Consider the following 17,860-nt stretch of genomic DNA (forward strand, 5'->3'; position numbering starts at 1 on the left):
GGTTAGTTTCCGGGTTGTCTCTGGCCAATCATCTTGCTTGGCCCGTATTTGGTCTGACTTGGTCCCTACTGGTGCATGAGCATCTCTCATCCAAGATGGATTCCAGCGTGAAGGATTCTGGGAGGTTGGCAGGACATATTATGGGCTGGCGTCTCCGCCCTCTTGTGGCCCCTCCCGATTCCTCCCGGTTAGTTTTTGGTGGGGGCAGTACCATGTTCCTTATTGGTTCCTCCTGTTGTGAGACAGCTCAGGCAGGTGGGCCTGGCCAAAGCGGGTGGTTTCCGTCAACAGTTCCCTAACATCTGTCATAGGCAGGTGCTCAAAGCTGATGAAGGGGGGTGGTTACCTTCCCCAGTGCAGGTGCCCTGGGCCGTCAGGAAAGAATGCACAGTTTGGTTGGCCTTTGAGCCAGCGTTAAATGTGGAAGGGATTTTCAGGTCTCTGGATCCACCTCTCCTCTTTTCAGGTGAGCAAACTGAGGCTCAGAGAGGGAAGGGACTTGCGGGGTCCTGGTTGGCCGCTCGGAGTGGAGGCCAGGGCATCCCTGGGCACTGTGGCCTCTCTTCTGCCCTCTGCTCTCCCTGCAGGACCTGACCCACGGTGGTCAGGTCGACGTCATCCGCAGATGGTTCTGGCCTCTGAAGCTGCGGGGCCCACCTACCTTGGTGTGGGGGGCAGCTTCTTTCCAGACGTAGTTCCCTGAGGATGTTCAGGAGGAAGGAGAGACACCTGTGGTTGGCCCGGGATGAGAGAGCAGAGCGACATGAGGTCCCCTCTCAAATGCGGGGTCCCAAGTCCTCGTCTGCAGGACCTCCTTTCACCAAGGCGGCCTCACCATCCTCCAGGACCCGCTAAGCGCGCACATGGAGCAGGTGGGGGACCCTGAGGCCCCAAGACTGGCCTCTGCAGGGGCGTCGGAGGGACGGGGAGCAGGGGGCAGGGGTGTGTGGTGTGCAGTGGCCGGGCACCAGGGCGGCCTGAGTGGCTGCGATGATGAGGAAGGTTATGTGGGGCCCGGACTGGGAGGGCTCGCTCGGCCAGCTGGTCACCAGCCAGACATCTCAGGAGCTCCGCCTTCTTTTAAGGCCTGCGGGAGCCTTTCCTGAAACCACGGGAAGATTGTGGGCTGTGCCACCTTGTTTTCTGTTGACTTAGGGCAGAAAACTGCTATGTCTGAACAGATCTGTGGACAAAGAATGTTGCCAGCCGTGTTAGTAAACAGAGGATGTTGCGGTCCTCAGCCCTCAGCCACTGCAGCCTCGGGACTGGGCACCCTGAGGGGAGTCAGGATGGAGAAGAGCAGGACGCCGGCCCCGGGCAGCTGAGGGGCACATCCAAGGAAGGATTTCAGTCAGCCCAGACTCTTGCCTCTTCCCATACATAGAAAAGCGCTAAATTCATTCCCTTGAGACGTCTGGTTTTCTTTAATTGACGGTGATCTTTTGATGGTCTGACTCCCTGGCTTTTGCTGGGAAAACCGCTGTAGATCCTGGCTCCCCTCTGACCTCTACCGAGCGGCCCCTCAGAGCATCAGAGAGGCTGCCTCCCGGGCTTAAGTCCTCAGCAAGTCCGCCGAAGGAAACATTATGCTCAACTTTTAGGTTGTGTGTTTTTTTCAGTCAACAACGCCCGCGCTGGGTGCCCTGAGTGGCTTTTGTCAGTATCGGCGGCGGACTGGCGCCCAGGGCTCTCTCTGGGATCTCCATCTCCGTGTGGCGTGTGGCGCCGGGGTGTAGGAGAGAAATGCTAATACCGCGTCCAATCACCCTGTCCTGCTCCAGTAATTTGCAGATGAAAGTCTCCCTGTCTCTGGCCGCTGCCTGGTAACAACACAGACAAGGAGTATAATTGCGCCGGGGACGACGTCGTCGCTGCCACTGGTTTTTGGTTAATGGGATAAGTTATAATTTTACACTCGAAAATATCAGCATCCATCCAAAATGAGAACATTACAAGCAATTAGTGTAGATTATGGATTTGAAATGAAGAAGGAAATATATTAATGTCTAATTACTGTGTTAATTAGGCATCGGTGCCATAATATTTCATACCTAAATACTAATGTTGTTGATGGTGTAATTATTATATTTTTCTGGAGTGCAAAGTGAATCCCTGCTATTCTGCCCGACAGTAAATATCAAAAGCTGGCACGGCCCCCGCGGGTCCTGGCGTACTGCTGCCCACCGCTTGCCTGCCAGGTCCTGAGTGAGCCAGACGGCATCTGCGCAGACAGACATTGTCAGTCGAAAACCAGGTGACAATGGTAGCAGCCCTGTCGCATCAGAGCACGTGCTGCTTGTGATAGGGGTTGACGTTATAGAAAGGTTGGGTGGGCACTTAGGGATTTCAGGGAATTTGCCGGACTCTCACACCTTGTAACACCTCGTGTATCAGATGCCTTAATTACATTGTAACGTCTGCAGTCTGTTCCAAGGCAAGCCCTAGGCGTGGGCCAGCAGGGGGACCTGGGACCCGAGGTTCCTGGAGGAGGGGCTGAGGTGGCTCTTGTTGGCCCAGGCTGGAGCGACCAGGTGGAGCACCCCAGGTTGCCCAGAACATCCCCAATTTTAACATCGAAAGTCCTGTGTGCTGGGAACACTTTCAATCCAAGGAAGATGGAGATGGTTTTCCTGGGACTCTCCTGGTTTTAAAACTGAAGCCCCGTCAGCCCTGGGCAGAACCATGTGGCGGCCCCCCTGCTCTGGGCTCCAGGCACGCCACCGCCAGCAAGACCCTGCCTTGGCCCATGGGCCTGACCCCTCGAGGGCTGTCCTGATGGACACGTGACTCAGTCTCTCACCTGCAGAGTGGCTTTGTGCTCAACAGCGAGGACATCTGGGAAGTCAAAGAAGTGCCGTTGCAGGACGCTTCGGTTCTGAGTGTGTGCGACTATTCATGTCATTTTGTCTAAACATGGCCTTGGGCCTTGGACGGCACCTCTAGGGGTGAACTGAACCTCCGGACCGCAGAAGGCAAGGCTGTGGGCTTCAGCCGATGATCTGGCCATTTCCTGCCGAGAGCCCTTGAACCCAGGCCCAGATTCCCAGTTGGGTGGGAGCCCTTTGAACAGGTCTGCTGGTTGCTGACCCTTTGCCTGATGTCCACTCTGCTTTCCTTTGGGGTTGTCATCCAATATTTCCCTTTGGGGAACCCACCCATCCCATTGGACGAAGCCTCGTGGGACCTGGATGAAGGTGCCCCGAGTGTTCCTCTGGAGGAGGGGACGTGCCACCCCAGCACTGCCATCAGATGGTTCCTTCGCAGACTCTGAGTCCCGAGTGAAGGGACAAAACGGTTAAAAGTGGCTGGAGGTGCTTCACCCATGGAGGCATCGGGCACGTCAGCTTAGTAGTCTGAGTCTTTCTGGAGCTGCCTCGTTTCTGTCTTTCTGAGTGTGGTTCCTTGGCCTTTTCTTTGATTCTATGAGCTTCTTTCAGAGGCTTCTCATGAATTCCCTGAGGGCTTGAGTTTTCCAGATTGATTTAGGTTCTAGGAACCCGAGACATTTCTCATGTCTGCAGAAATCAGTACCCGCATTTGGAGCATGTCAGGCTGGGTTGGGGGTCTCCCAAGTCCCCTGAATCGCACCGTTGCAGTTACCAGCGTCCTACTCTTTCCACCTCAGTCTCCCTTTCACCAGAGAACCTTGGTGAGGGCGTGAATTTAAAGGCTGCTGGCATCCAGCCGCCCAAACAAACTCTGAATCTGGTTTTCTGCTGACCTCAACTCTGCGGATGGTGGAGACAAAAGATTCTCTGAGCATGGCCACAGGGCGTTCCTGGGGCCTGGGCCTCGCCGTGGGTGAGAATGGAGGGATTTGAGGTGGCCTTGCTTCAAGCAGGCCAGAGTAGCAGAAGCAGCCAGCCCCCCTCCCACTGTCATATGTTCCTTCGTAGCAGGTATCTCTGTCCCTAAAGCTGGGCTCCAGGCCGGGGGAGCACAGAAGACTGCTTGATGAACGGTTTGGACATCAGGTCTATGGACGGTTCCCATCCCAGAATAGGAATGAGGTTCCCTCTCTCCTCCACCTCAGCTTGATGACCAGGTGAAAATGTTCTTCATTTCCTGGAAAGTCAGTTACCTACCACCTGCTGTCAGTTCCAACTGCTATTTTATTAAAAAAAAAACAGCCTTGGGAGGACAGCTTTCCAGGCAGGTCTGAGAAACAAGGTCAGGGAGTCTCAGGCTTACAGCTGGGTGGGACCAGTACTTGGCCATTCAGTCCAAAAGTTTCATCCTGGGAGAGCACCCACTGCCTGGCCACGTGGAGCGACCCCTTCATCTGCTGTGAATGCAGGTTCTCGCTTTAAACTGGGCGCACAAGAGCCTTGGTTGTTTCCTGGCTTCGGCCAAGCCCTAAGGGGCAGGGAGGGGACTTGGTCCTAGCAGCTGGAAGAACATCTGGGTGTGCCCTGGCGGTCTGCACGCAGGGATGTGCTGATGGCATCATCCTTGGGAAATCTTGGGATTGAAGTTTTATCAGAATATTAGGAAAAGGAGAGTACGTAATGAAAAGGGGGAGCATTTGAGAAGTCTGGTCATTGTTTTAGATTTTCAGGGTGATGGATCATGTTCTTAATGGGACTTTGTTTCAGTGGATGATTGAGGCTCTGTCCACGCTATCGTTAAGGGAAGGATATTCTTTTCAGATGCTTCTGTGCAGCTTCATGATTGCTCAGTGATCTGGCAACCACGTGGAAAGAACCTGCCTTTGCTGAGTAACTGGAAGTTGGGAAATGATCTTTTTCCTTGTCTCTGAGAATTTTATTCACCTTTTAAAAGCTCAGCTTCTCACATCAGGTGAGCATTATTATGTGGGTCTGAGCTCAGCTAACTGACATCTGGGAGTGGACAGAGCTGTCCTTTTAAAAGCTCAGCTTCTCAGATCAGGTGAGCATTATTATGTGGGTCTGAGCTCAGCTAAGTGACATCTGGGAGTGGACAGAGCCGTCCTTTTAAAAGCTCAGCTTCTCAGATCAGGTGAGCATTATTATGTGGGTCTGAGCTCAGCTAACTGACATCTGGGAGTGGACAGAGCTGTCCTTTAAAAGCTCAGCTTCTCAGATCAGGTGAGCATTATTTATTATGTGGGTCTGAGCTCAGCTAACTGACATCTGGGAGTGGACAGAGCCGTCCTTTTAAAAGCTCAGCTTCTCAGATCAGGTGAGCATTATTATGTGGGTCTGAGCTCAGCTAACTGACATCTGGGAGTGGACAGAGCTGTCCTTTAAAAGCTCAGCTTCTCAGATCAGGTGAGCATTATTTATTATGTGGGTCTGAGCTCAGCTAACTGACATCTGGGAGTGGACAGAGCCGTCCTTTTAAAAGCTCAGCTTCTCAGATCAGGTGAGCATTATTATGTGGGTCTGAGCTCAGCTAAGTGACATCTGGGAGTGGACAGAGCCGTCCTGATTCGCCCCTAGTGATTCCTGTATGATGAAACATCCCCATTGTTCTTGCCCGGGAGAGCGTGACAGATGCCCTGCTGCTTTTGGGCAGAGCTGGAGTCACTGGGTGCTCCCCTTTGTGGTCACAGATCAGATGCTCAGGAGACGTGGCAGAGGGGACGGAAAGGAGACCTGCCATGTCCAGGCTCTTCCTGGGTTGGTCCCAGCCTGCCGAGGGGGCACTACCCTGTGGAGGGGCTGGAGAGGAGGGCCAGGAGTGACACCACAGGCTCGGGCTGAGGCCAGCCCTGGAAACCTCACTCTGTCACTGCCCCTTGGTTGATTTAGATGTGCGGCCGTCGGTTTTATGTGCAGATTGAACCCTGCCAACCACGTTGGTGGAGATGATTAGAGCTTGGAATCCCCAGTGGATCTGTTCTCCAGAATAGAGGATTTTTTCATAAGTAAACAGTTACCTACCACATCCTCTTGCAGCAAATCTAGAGTCCTCTTCACTGAATCTTTTTAAAGCTGAGTAAAGCTGAGCAATTCTCAAAGCAATTTAAAAAGAGGTGTAACTAATAAGCCAGTAGTGGAGACAAAATGAAATCATAAAGAACACTCAAGTAACCCAGAAACAGTAAGAAAAAGAGGAAAAACAGAACAAAGAATAATTGGAACAAAAAGAAAATAACTAGCAAAATGATAGGTTGCATCCCATCAAATCAACTATTATATTAAATGCAAATGTCATAAACATCATAAATATTTTAAAACAATTTAAAAGCCAAGATTATCAGATCAGATAAAGAAGCAAGGCCCAGCAATATGCCATTATAAGAAACCCACTTTACATATGAAGACATAGATGGGGTAAAAATATAAACATGGGAGAAGCTGTATCATGCAAACATTAATTGAACAAGTATCAGTCAAATTAGACCTTGGAACAAGGACTATTACCAGGGACAGAGAGATATAACATTAAGATAAGAGGTCCATTAATCAAGAGACATAATCCTGAATGTGTATGTAGCTAGTAAAAGAGCTTTAAAATATGTGAGGCAAGAAATGATTGGACTGAAAAGGGAAACAGACAAATCCATAATTAGAGTTGGAAGCTGTAATACTCCTCTGTTTGTAATCAGTGGAACAAGTAAACAGAAAATCAGTAAGGATATGGGAGACTAGAACAGCAGTCTTTTCCAACTTGATCTAAGTGACACTCAGAACAATTCACCCAACAGCAGCAGAATATACGTTCTTTCCAAGTGCACATGAAACATTCACCAAGATAGACCGTGTTCTTAGCCATACAATGAGCTTCAACACCTCAACATATTTAAAATAATTAAAATTATATAAGATATATTCTCTGGCTACAAAGGAATTAAATGAAAAATCTATAATAGAAAGATATTCGGAAAATTCCCCCAAATTTGGAACCCAAAAGGCATGCTTCTAAATAATACATAAGTCAAAGGGGAAGACACAAGGCACATGGGAATTATTTTCCATTGAATGAAAATAAAGGGGCTTCCCTGGTGGCGCAGTGGTTGAGAATCCGCCTGTTAATGCAGGGGACACGGGTTCAAGCCCTGGTCCGGGAAGATCTCACATGCTGCCGAGCAACAAAGCCCATGTGCCACAACTACTGAGCCTGCGCTCTAGATCCCTCGAGCCACCACTACTGAGCCCACGTGCCACAACTACTGAAGCCCGTGTGCCTAGAGCCCACGCTCCACAACAAGAGAAGACACTGCAATGAGAAGCCCACCCACTGCAATGAAGAGTAGCCACCACTCGCCACAACTAGAGAAAACCCGCGGGCATCAATGAAGACCCAATGCAGCCATAAATAAATAAATAAATAGAAAATAAAAACACAAGATATGAAAATTTGTGGGTACAACTAAGGAAGTGTTTTGAAAGACATTTATGGCATTAAACATTTATATTTTAAAACAAGAACTGTTTTAGATCAAGAATCTGTTTATTTTTTAAGCAACTGGAAAAAGAACTAACCAATTACAAAGCAAACGGAAGGAAATACCAAAGATAAGAGCAGAAACCAATGAAATTGAAAACAGAAAAATAGAGAAAATCAATAAAACCAAAAGCTGGCTCTTGGAAAAGATCAATCAATTTGATAAACCTTTAGTCAGATTTGTCAAGATAAAGAGGACACAAATTATCAATGTCAAGAATGAGAGAGGGCATCATTACAGATCCTAAAGACATTTAAAGGATAAATAGGGAATATTATGAAATACTTAATGTCATAAGTATTTCAGAATTGTGGGACACCTCTACATAACTTTGACCAATTATTTATTAACTCCAGGCTTCAGTATTATAATCCTTAAAAGGGTGGAGTAATGTACAGTCCATTACAGTCTAAGATCAAGATGCTGTCAGATTTGGTGTCTGGTGGGAGCCTGCCTCCTGGCTTGTGGAAAGCTGCCTTCTTGCTGTGTTCTTCTGTGATGGAAAGAGAGAGAGCTCTGGTCTCTTCATCCCCTTATAAAGGCACTAATCCCATCATGGGGCCCCACCCTCATGGCCGAATCTAACCTAATCACCTCCCAAAGGTCTTACCTCCACATACTGTCACATGGGGGATTGGGGTCAACATACGGATCTTGGGGGGATACAGACACCCAGTCCATAGAAGGCTCCCTGGCTGTAGGTGTGATGGCGAGGCAGCCTTTGCCGTGGGCTGCAACCCAGTGGTGAGGGAGCAGGGGGGGCAGATCGCCTGAACCTCTTGTGCCGGCCTCTTGTCTACTGCCAGTGCCTCCCATCAGCTGATCCCACCAGGAGGCAGAGAGAAGGGGGGTGAGATGACTCAGTCCAGAGCAGGGACACAGCGCATGCAGCAGGTGGATCTGGGGAGAATGGAGGGTGATAGCCCAGTGACGGGCTCCGCTCCCTCTTCCTTAAAACTACAGTTGTCTCCAGCAGGGTTGTTATGGAGACTGAATTTGATAATGTGAATCCAGGGTTCCGCATGGTGCCGGCATAACGGGAAGAGAAGAGTGATGACCATAATAATTATTCAGTGAACTTTGCGTTTTGATAGAACTGCTGTATATTTTTTTCTTGCTCACAACACAAATTATGACTAGCTTTCCATGTCCAAAAATTCTTCCAAAATATCATTTTTAATATCTGAAGAATATTCCATTTTGTGGATGCTCCCAAATGTCCTCAACATTCTCCTGTTTTTGGACAGTTAGATTCTTTTTTTCTGTTAAAAGTGAAGCTTCAGTCTTCCTAGAGCTAAATACTTGGGCATCTCCTTGACCATTTTCTAGAAGTAGAACTGCTGAGTCATGGCATGCCTGTGTGTTTAAAGTTTTGATATTTGCAGCCAAATCAACTTCAAAATGATTGTGTAGCAGTAAACACTCACTGTGGGTCTCTGTCTTCTTAGAATCCCAGTGCCCAGAACTCTCTCTGGCTGGGGACACAGGACCACTCCATGGGAGTGCCTGGGGAACACGTGACTTTAGCATTGGAAGTCCCTCTGGACCGATGGACGGATGTAGGGCGTGGTCCCAGGGAGATTGTCTGCCTGTGGGTCCCGCCTCTGTCTTGGATGGCCACCTGCTCTTGGGGACCTGACCACTGGGGCTCCTTCTCCACACTCCTGCTTGGCTGTCTCCTTCTCAGCATTCAGCTCCATTGTCCAGAGTCACCTCCTCATAAGGTGCCATGTGATCCAGAAAACAACCCCCCAACATTCTCCCTTCCTATTTTAGTTTAGATCCCCCGGAAAGCAGAACCCAGAGCTCAGGCCGGGTGCTCTGTTTGTCGAATAGACTGTGAGCAAACCTGACGTGCATCTCTCTCTGATCGAAGCACTTCAGGGCTGTGGGCCTGCTTTGCCTCTCTCCTCCCTGCCTCCAAAACCTGCGAGAACCTGTGTAGAGATGGTGAGGCTACAGGATGGAGGTGGCACCTGATCCCCATTGAATGTATGTGAGTGAGAAGCAAACCTTGCTCGTCAAGCCATCCAGCTTCAGGTTTGCCTGTCATGAGAGCTAGCTTTCCCTCCTGACTAGTTCAGGTGGGGAGTTTGACCTCGTTCATGAAACAGCAAAAGGGATGGTGTGGCAGGTGGGGCAGGAAGGCCTTATCAGCCACAGTCAGGACACTGGGCTTGATTCTGGGGGAGGTGGGAATCCTTTGAAGGTTTAAGCAGAGGAGAGTTTGATCTGATTCATCCAGACCACCTGAGGGATTGCTGTAGTTGCAGGAATGCCATGCTGTGGGCTGGGACAAGGCGAGGTCGGGGGTGGGGAGCAGGTGGGTCCAGCATACAGTTTGGAGGCAGAGAAGATCGGACTTGCTGATGGAGTCAAGGTTGGGAATCAGGACAAAGAGGAGTCAAAGACAGCTCCCAGTTTGACCTGATCCATGAATGAATGATGGGGCCAATCTTTGCAACAAGAACCCTTGTGAGAAGCAGTTTGGCGAGGAATTCCTGGGTTCTGTGTGGGCATCTTAAGTTTGAGGTGCCTATTAGATTCACGAGGAAAGAGTGATGTGCCATTTTTGTTACTACCATCAGGTACGGAGCTGTCACCCTACCTGTTTTGTGTCATGAGCATGGTGCCACCTCTCAGAGCCATGCGACATGGGGCCCTTGACCCAGTGCACATTTTGTGGGATGCACAGGGTCTGTAGTGTCCTAAAATGACAGCAAGTGGCTTGTTCACATTCATATCTCAGATGCACACTCATTAAATGTTATGTAGATCTCCTGTGAGCAGGGAGGTGCCTTCCCTGTGTTTACAAGAGCATTTGCAGTACCGTTTCCTCTGCAGCTACTGTTTACATGGAAAACATTCCACTTGTTTTGATGCAAACATAAACAGTTCTGTATCAGGTTAGGCTTCCATAGAGTGCCTCAAAAATCAGAGTTTCAGTTTCTGAGGTTTGGTGGCACGTGGTCAGATGCTGCTCTCGCTGACCCCAGGTTGCCCAGGGCTGGCGTTCTTGCTTTCACTCACTTCCTACCACGTGCATCTCAGCTCAGGGCAGGAACTGCCATCCAGTCTTTGCTAACCCGTTGGGAGCCCCCAGCGGTGATGGGACATGAACAGAGAGTTTGGTTTAGAAGACACTTGCATTCTGGCAGTGGGAGTGGAGAGTACAGGTGAGCAAGGCGCTATCCAAGGGCAAGGAGCTTACATGGTGTGAGGATGGGTGAGCATGTCGGCCATGACCACAGCCCAAGGCCTGTTGGGGCAGGTTCTCAGCAGTAAATGAGCTTCGTGCTCTGTGGATGTCAGGAGAGACGGGCACCATCTGGGCGTCAGAGATGCTTTCCAGGGTTCAGCTGAGTTCTCAAGGGGGGGTGGGCACATCCTAGGTTGAGGGTATGGCTTGAGCAAAGAGCCTAGAAGTAGGGGACCATGTTTCCTTTCTACTGCAAGGACAGAGGCCTAACTAACTTACTCAAAAGCTCCGGGGAGAATTGACTGCCCTACATGACTGGCATGGCTGGATCCAGACGTTCAAATGTCACAGTTAAGAATCTGTCCCCACTTCTCAGCCGCGTCTTCCTCCGTGTCATCTTCATTCTCAGGCAGACCTTTCCCACATGCGGACAGAAATAGCCACCAGGCACTCCAAGTGCAGACCCTCCTAGCTCAGCACCTCCTTCCCCGGGAGGAAAGAGCTTTGCTTTCCTAACTTTGCAGCAGAAACCCCAGTGTGGCCATGTGTCCAGTGCTGAACCAATCACTGCCCAGAGGGGTGTGTGTTCTATTTAACAGCCCAGGCCCTAGGCCACCCCTACTGCTGGACGTCCGCGTTAGCCTCACCAGAACCACATGGATAGAAGATAAGAGAAGGGTGGTTCTCCAAAGCAAAATCAAGGTGCAATTACCGGATGAAAAGGAATCAATGCTCAGGGAAGCAGAAATGACAGATGCATGACATAGAAGCCAGGAGTTTGGTGGCAGCAGGCACTTTTATTCATCCACCCATCCACCCATCCACCCACCCATTCATCCATGCATCTGTTCATCTATCCACCCATCCATCCATCCATCCATCCATCCTCTTGTTCATTCATTGAATTGAATGTATGAGTTTCCTGTGGCTACTGTAGCAAATGATCACAGACTTTGTGATTTAAAACAATGCATATTTATTATCTCATAGTTCTGGAGGTCGGACGTCTGACAGAAGTCTCACACGGCTAAGATCAAGGTGTCAGGAGGGCTTTGTTCCTTCTGGAGGCTCCAGGGGAGAATCTGTTTCCTTGCCTTTCCTGCGTCAAGAGGCGCCCACATTCCTCCATCTTCAAGCCAGCAACGGACTGAGTCTTCTCACTCTGCCATCTTTTTGGTTCCCTCTCTTGTCTCCCTTTTCCACTTACAAAGACTCCTAGTCTTTGCTTTATTGTTTCCAAACTTTGCCTCTATGTATATTACAAACCAGACAATGCGCTGTCATTAGTTTTGGTTTAAGCAGTCAGCTATATTTTAAAGTGCTACAAGTAATAAGAATAACTGTCTTTATATTTACCCATATAGTTACCACTTCTGGTATTCTTTATTACTTTGTGTAGATCCAGATTTCTATCTGCTCTCATTTTCCTTTTGCTTGAAAAACTTGCTTATAGTGTAGTTTCACTGGTGATAGCATTTTTCAGCTTTTGCATGTCTGAAAACTATTTTGCCTTCACTTTTAAAGCTGTTTTTATGGAGTAAAGGATTCTAGATTGACAGTGTTTTTCAATAATTTAAAGTTGTGCCGTCATTTATCAGCTGGCACTTTTCCCATCGAGATGTCTGCTGTTACCCTTATTTCTTTTCCTCTCCAGGTAACATGACCCTTTTCTATGGCTGCCTTTAAGGTTTGTTTTTTTTTTATCGTTTGCTTTGAACGATTTGATGGTAATGTGCCTTTGTGTGGTTTTCTTCATGTTTATTGTGCTTTAGGTTTGATGAGTTTTTTTGACCAATGGGTTTATGTTTTCATAAAATTTAGAAAATTGTATGCCATTCTATCCCCAACCTCTCCTTTCTGTTTTGAGCTGCTATGCCATGTGTATTTGGCCACTTGAAGTTGTCCCGTACCATCCTGATGCTCTGTTCATTTTTTGAGCCATTTCCCCCTTTCTGTGTTTAATTTCATCTATTGCTGTGTCTTCAGGTTCACTAATTTTTTCTGCCACAGTGTTTAACCCACTGTTAATTCTCTCTGTCATATTTATTTTAATCTCCTACCTTATAGTTTTCATTTCTAAAACTTCAATTTGGGTCGTTTTTAGTGACTTCCACAGCTCTTCTTAACATGCACAGACTCTATGTTATGGAGCATATAGAACAGTTATCATAACTGTATTATGTCCTTCTCTACTAATTTTATCATCATGTCAAAGCTAGTTCAGTTTTGGTTGCTTGCTTTTTCTCCTCATTGTGGGTGTTATTTTCTTGTTTCTTTGTATGCCTAGCAATCTTTGACTGGAAGCCAGACATTGTGATTTTTACCTTATTGTATGCTGGATATTTTTCTATTCCTATAAATATTCTTGAGCTTTGTTCTGTGCCATGATTTAGTTCCTTGGAAACAGTTTGATCCTTTCAGGTTTTGCTTTTGTGCTTCTTAGGTGGGAGCAGAGTGATTTTTAGTCTAGGGTTAAGTTACTACACTAGTGAGGTAAAACTTTGTTGAGTGCTTTACCCTATTCCCTGTAACTTAAGATTTTCCTAATCAGGCTGGTGGAATAGGCACTGTTCTGGGCCCTGTGTGAGCTTTGATGACTGTTCCCTTTATCTTCTTGGGGGTCCTTTTCCTGGTCTTGGGTGGCTTTTTCACAGGCGTGCACTGACTGTTGGGGGAGTCTTCTGAGGGTCTCTGGAGCTCTCACAGGTGCAGCCCCCTCCTCCCCTGCACTCTGTGACCTCTAGCCTCTTGGGCTTTCAGAGCTTTCCCAGCTCTGTCTCCTCAATGCAAGGAGACCCTGGAGCTCGGCATGGAGGAGATTTCACTGAAATACTGACTTTTTAAGGCAAATATAAAGAACCCGCTTGTTAGGTCTTCTCTCTGTAGCTTTTCATCACCTTTGGAATGAGAGAACTTCAGTTAGTTGACCTGTGAATGGCTTGTTCTATGTCTGAGCAGCTGTGGGTGTAGACAGCTCCTCCGAGCTTGTCATTTCCCCTGATTGCTCCTGGTCCTGCCACTGTGACATGTGTGCAGATCCTCTGTGTCTCTCGGGGACTGATTTCAGTCCCTAAACCATCTAGGTCATTCTCTCTATTGCCTCTTTTCTTTCCAAGCGATGGGGCTCATAGTTAAATATGACACTCCAGGCAAGTTCCAATTATAGGGTACGGCTATTACTTCTTGCTCCCTAGATACCATCGTTCTATTAATGTAGCTCAAGATTGCTCTGGCCTTTTTGATGTTTGTGCTCTTCTGTTTTCTGATAGGGAGCTTAGAGTTGACTGAAGCCCCCAAATCTTATTTACATTCATGATTATTAAGCTACAATAAGCATGGTATTTCTTTGCTTCAGTATTGGCTTTTGAGGGATAAGTTTGGGCAAATGTGTGTTAAAAATTTATTAGGAAAGAGCAAAAATATAAATGCAGGAGCTGGGTTTTGTGGTTGGGTGAGTCTTCAAGGTAAATATGCTAACTTATATTTTAAGTGAAACCACGTATATGAAGGCTCGTTGGAAGAGGGTGCATGTTCAAAATACAGCTGAACATTTGGTTACCTGAAGATTTTGATGTATTATAGAAGTCCTAAATTTGGCAGATTTCAGTATTTCAAGCCAGACTCCTTTAAATTGGTTCTGATTCATTAAGCCACACGTCAGAGAACGCTTATTTAACCAGTAACACTTATGGTATTGAAGTTTATGAAGTAACAAATGGCATGTGCTATTGACTTAATGCTGAAATAAAGATGAGCTATTGATATTTGATTAAGATAGCAGCTGTTATATAAGTGCTATACCCTCATGCAAAGAACACTGTTATTAGACAGTAGGATAAAATAGTTACTACGAAGCACCGCAATTTAGAAAATAAAGGTTACTTGAAAGCATGAAATTATTTCAAGTTAATTTTACACTCTGCTCTTGAAACTGATTAGTAGAAAATGTAATGCAATGTAATTTTTGCTAAATGGCTGAGCCAGGAGGGTAGCACAGAAGCCTGCAATTAGCCCTGATTGTTACTGAGCTTTTCGTGTGTCAGAGACCTGAGTGCATGATGGTGTCCCACACGGTGTGACCCTGCTGAGGCTGGTCAGCCCGGCTTCTGGGCAGCGGACTGACAGCAGCTGTTTCATATTTGTGATTGCCTTTTGGGGGCCATGGAAACACAGCAGTTATTTCCGGTTTCCCTGGGGCAGGAAGAGGGTACCGTGGGAGGTCTTGTAGAAGTCCTGGTGTGTGGCTCTGTAGGGGAGGGCTTGTGAGTCCGGGTCTAGTATATCGCCCAACTCCTGTCCGCCCCCCTCCTTCTTGGGCTGTCGCCAGTGTGGTCACAGTGATGAGCTTTGGCAAATGACCTCACCATTGGGCATCAAGAAAGCGATCCCTCCTCAAGGTCTTAGAAGAGATCTATGCCCGTGTGTCCAGATGTAGTGCGTGTGTGTGACTGATGAGGAAGCCTCTGACCCAGCAGCCGGCACCTTGGATTGCCATAGGAAAATTGCATGAGAGTGTGTGTGTGTGTGTAAATTACGAGAACTGTCCCTCAAGGACTGGGCATTGGACCTAAGCCTAGAGTGGTGAAAGTGACAAGAGCTGAGCCCAACACTGGAGCGAGGCGTCCTACTCGTGACCCAGAGAAACGGGTGCTGGGGCAGTGGCGAGACCTGGCTTGTGGACACTGTGCAGGGCGGGGCCTGGGCTGGAGCATCGGGTCATAGCTTCGTCATACAGCTGCATCAGCAAGCGCAGTCACGAGTCAGGGCTCCTGGCAGACGGAGCCTCTGCCTGGGTTTCTCACCTGTGGGGGTAGCTGGGGTTTTGTGAAAGGGGCATTCCTAGCTGAAGGAAGGAAAGCGTTGTCACAAGAGCGGCTTGGACACACAGGGTTACTAATTTGACTGTTAAAAGGTGTGTGAGCTCATTATGTAGTCTGAGCTGGTAGAGGGGCCATATCAGTTACATACCCGTGAAATTAAGTATGAGTTAGACGCTTGTGTCCTTGAAGACATCCAGGCAGGCATAAAGAGAAGTTCAGCCTGCACTGGGCCTTCACGTTCTCCTTCCTGACTTTCACGGATGTCCATGTTGGGTAGAATGACTTCTTATATTGTGTTAAGTCAGTGAAATGGGAGACGGTAGAAGAAAATCAAGTTGACAACCAGTAAGGAGTGACAGTCACAGCTGGTGTGCAGGAAACATAACATGTTTCAGGGTAAACAGGTGTAAAATATCCCCCATTGTTTCCTAAAGTTGAGCCGAGTGACTTGAGCTAGACCCAGCGGCTGGCAGGCACCATATTCTTTATTTAAATCCCAGGTGCTTCTCCTGTGGGTCTTACTCTCCCAGCGTTTCCTGATTCTAGGGTGGTGGGGGAGGTCCACCAGTTAGAGAACTTCACCCGTGTCCCTGAATAACCTCCTGCTTTGTGACCAGGAGCTGGCCACGTGACACCCTCGTGGCTTCCTTATCCGAAAGGAGAGTAGACGGGGTGGTCTGTGGTGTCTCAGATTTCTCTGTGGTGCCGAGTGAAAGATCCATTCTCTTTTATTTTTGAAGTCAGCTCCACTAAGCCCCCAAAAGCTACTCTCATTTCTTAGCCCAGAGTGAAGCATTTCTAGGCACCTGGCTGAAGGTGGGGCTCTTTGGGTGCAAGTGGCAGACACCCTTTCTCAGTGGCAAACAGGAAGTTCATTTGCACATGGAATTCAAGAGTGCTAGAGAGTCAGGGCCCCTGCTGAGCTCATCCAGGTGTGGTCTCTGATTCCATCTGTGTTATCTTAGCTCTTGGGTGGGTCCCCATGAGCCAGCCCCACCAAGCAGCTCCAGCATCACCAGGGTTTTCACCTAAATTTCCAGCAGGAAGAGAACGTTTCCTCTGATGGCTCCAAAATTGGAGTCCTGGGATTGTTTATCTTTGGGTGAACTTGGGTCATGTGCTCAGCCCTAAACCAATCATTGTAGCCACAGGATGGGCTGTGTGAACTTGCTAGGTCTGGGTCACGTGCTTATCCTGAATTGCGGTGCAAGGGAGGTGGGGTCCCAGCTAAACCCCACAGAGTGAGAGTGATGGAGGGGTTGGCCTCCAGAGAAAATCAGAAGAATGCATAATCAATGCTGAGTGTAAAAACAGCAGTTTACCATGGTGCCCAACAAATATTTAAGTCACTGAATGAATAATGGTGCAGAGATAGTGTATCAGTCAGGGTTCTCCAGAGAAATAGAACCAACAGGAGATAAATATATATATATATATATATATATATATAATTATTTTAAGGAATTGGCTCACATGATGCGGAGCCTGACACTCTCAAGATTTGTGGACTGCAAGTTGGAGACCCAGAAGAACTGATGGTTTAATTCCAGTCCAGAGCTGGCAGGCTCAAGACCCTGGGAGAGCCAGCGTTCCAGTTTGAATCCCAAGACAGTAAAAAAAAAAAAAAGCGCAATGTCCTGGCTGAAGGCAGTCAGACAGCAGAAAATTCCCTCTTACTTGTAGGAAGGTCAGCCTTTTTGTTCTTTTCAGGCCATCAGCTGATTGGATGAGGCCCACCACATTGGGGAGGAGAATCTGCTTTATTCAGTCTACAGATTCAAATGTTAATCTCATATAGAAACACCCCCGCAGACACCCCCAGAATGATGTTTGACAAGACGTCAGGGAGCCCTATGGTCCAGTCCGGTTGACACATAAAATTCACCATCACAGACAGTATGGTGTTTTTCTGTTGACCTGGACAAACCTATCTTTGACTTCCAATCTCCTTTATTTTGTTGGGAAATGGTTTAGTTTGAGGGGAATCTTTGTTTTTCCGTCTCATCAATGGTAGCATCCAACTAATAACTTACCTCCAAGAGTTAAGAAGTTTGGGATAATAAGGAACCATAGTCCTATTTTGGGATGTGACTCTGAAAGTTTTGATTTACGAGATGTAAATATCTCTCCTTACCCAAAAGACATCCATCTGATGGGTTTATTTCTTCCCCACTGCCCAAGTTAATTGCATTTTTAATGTTGTATTCTATACCTGTCAAGAGTTAAATAAAGCCAATAAGCTCAGGTTAGTTTCTAATGACATTTATGCCATTTTAAAAGATGAAAATAGTTTATTAGCTATGCACTTTTAAAATAAAGCACAGGTGGGACCTGGAAACTTGCACATCAGATTCTGAGCCTGATTCTGGAAAAGTGGGGGATGGACTATCTACCAGTGTTCTTACACATCAGCCTTAGCAACACTAGGAGACTAAGACACATTCTGTGCTTCCCTATCTCGTGACA

The sequence above is a fragment of the Balaenoptera borealis genome, assembly GCF_965194805.1.
Source record: "Balaenoptera borealis genome assembly, chromosome: 10".
In the NCBI taxonomy this organism is placed as follows: Eukaryota; Metazoa; Chordata; class Mammalia; order Artiodactyla; family Balaenopteridae; genus Balaenoptera; species Balaenoptera borealis.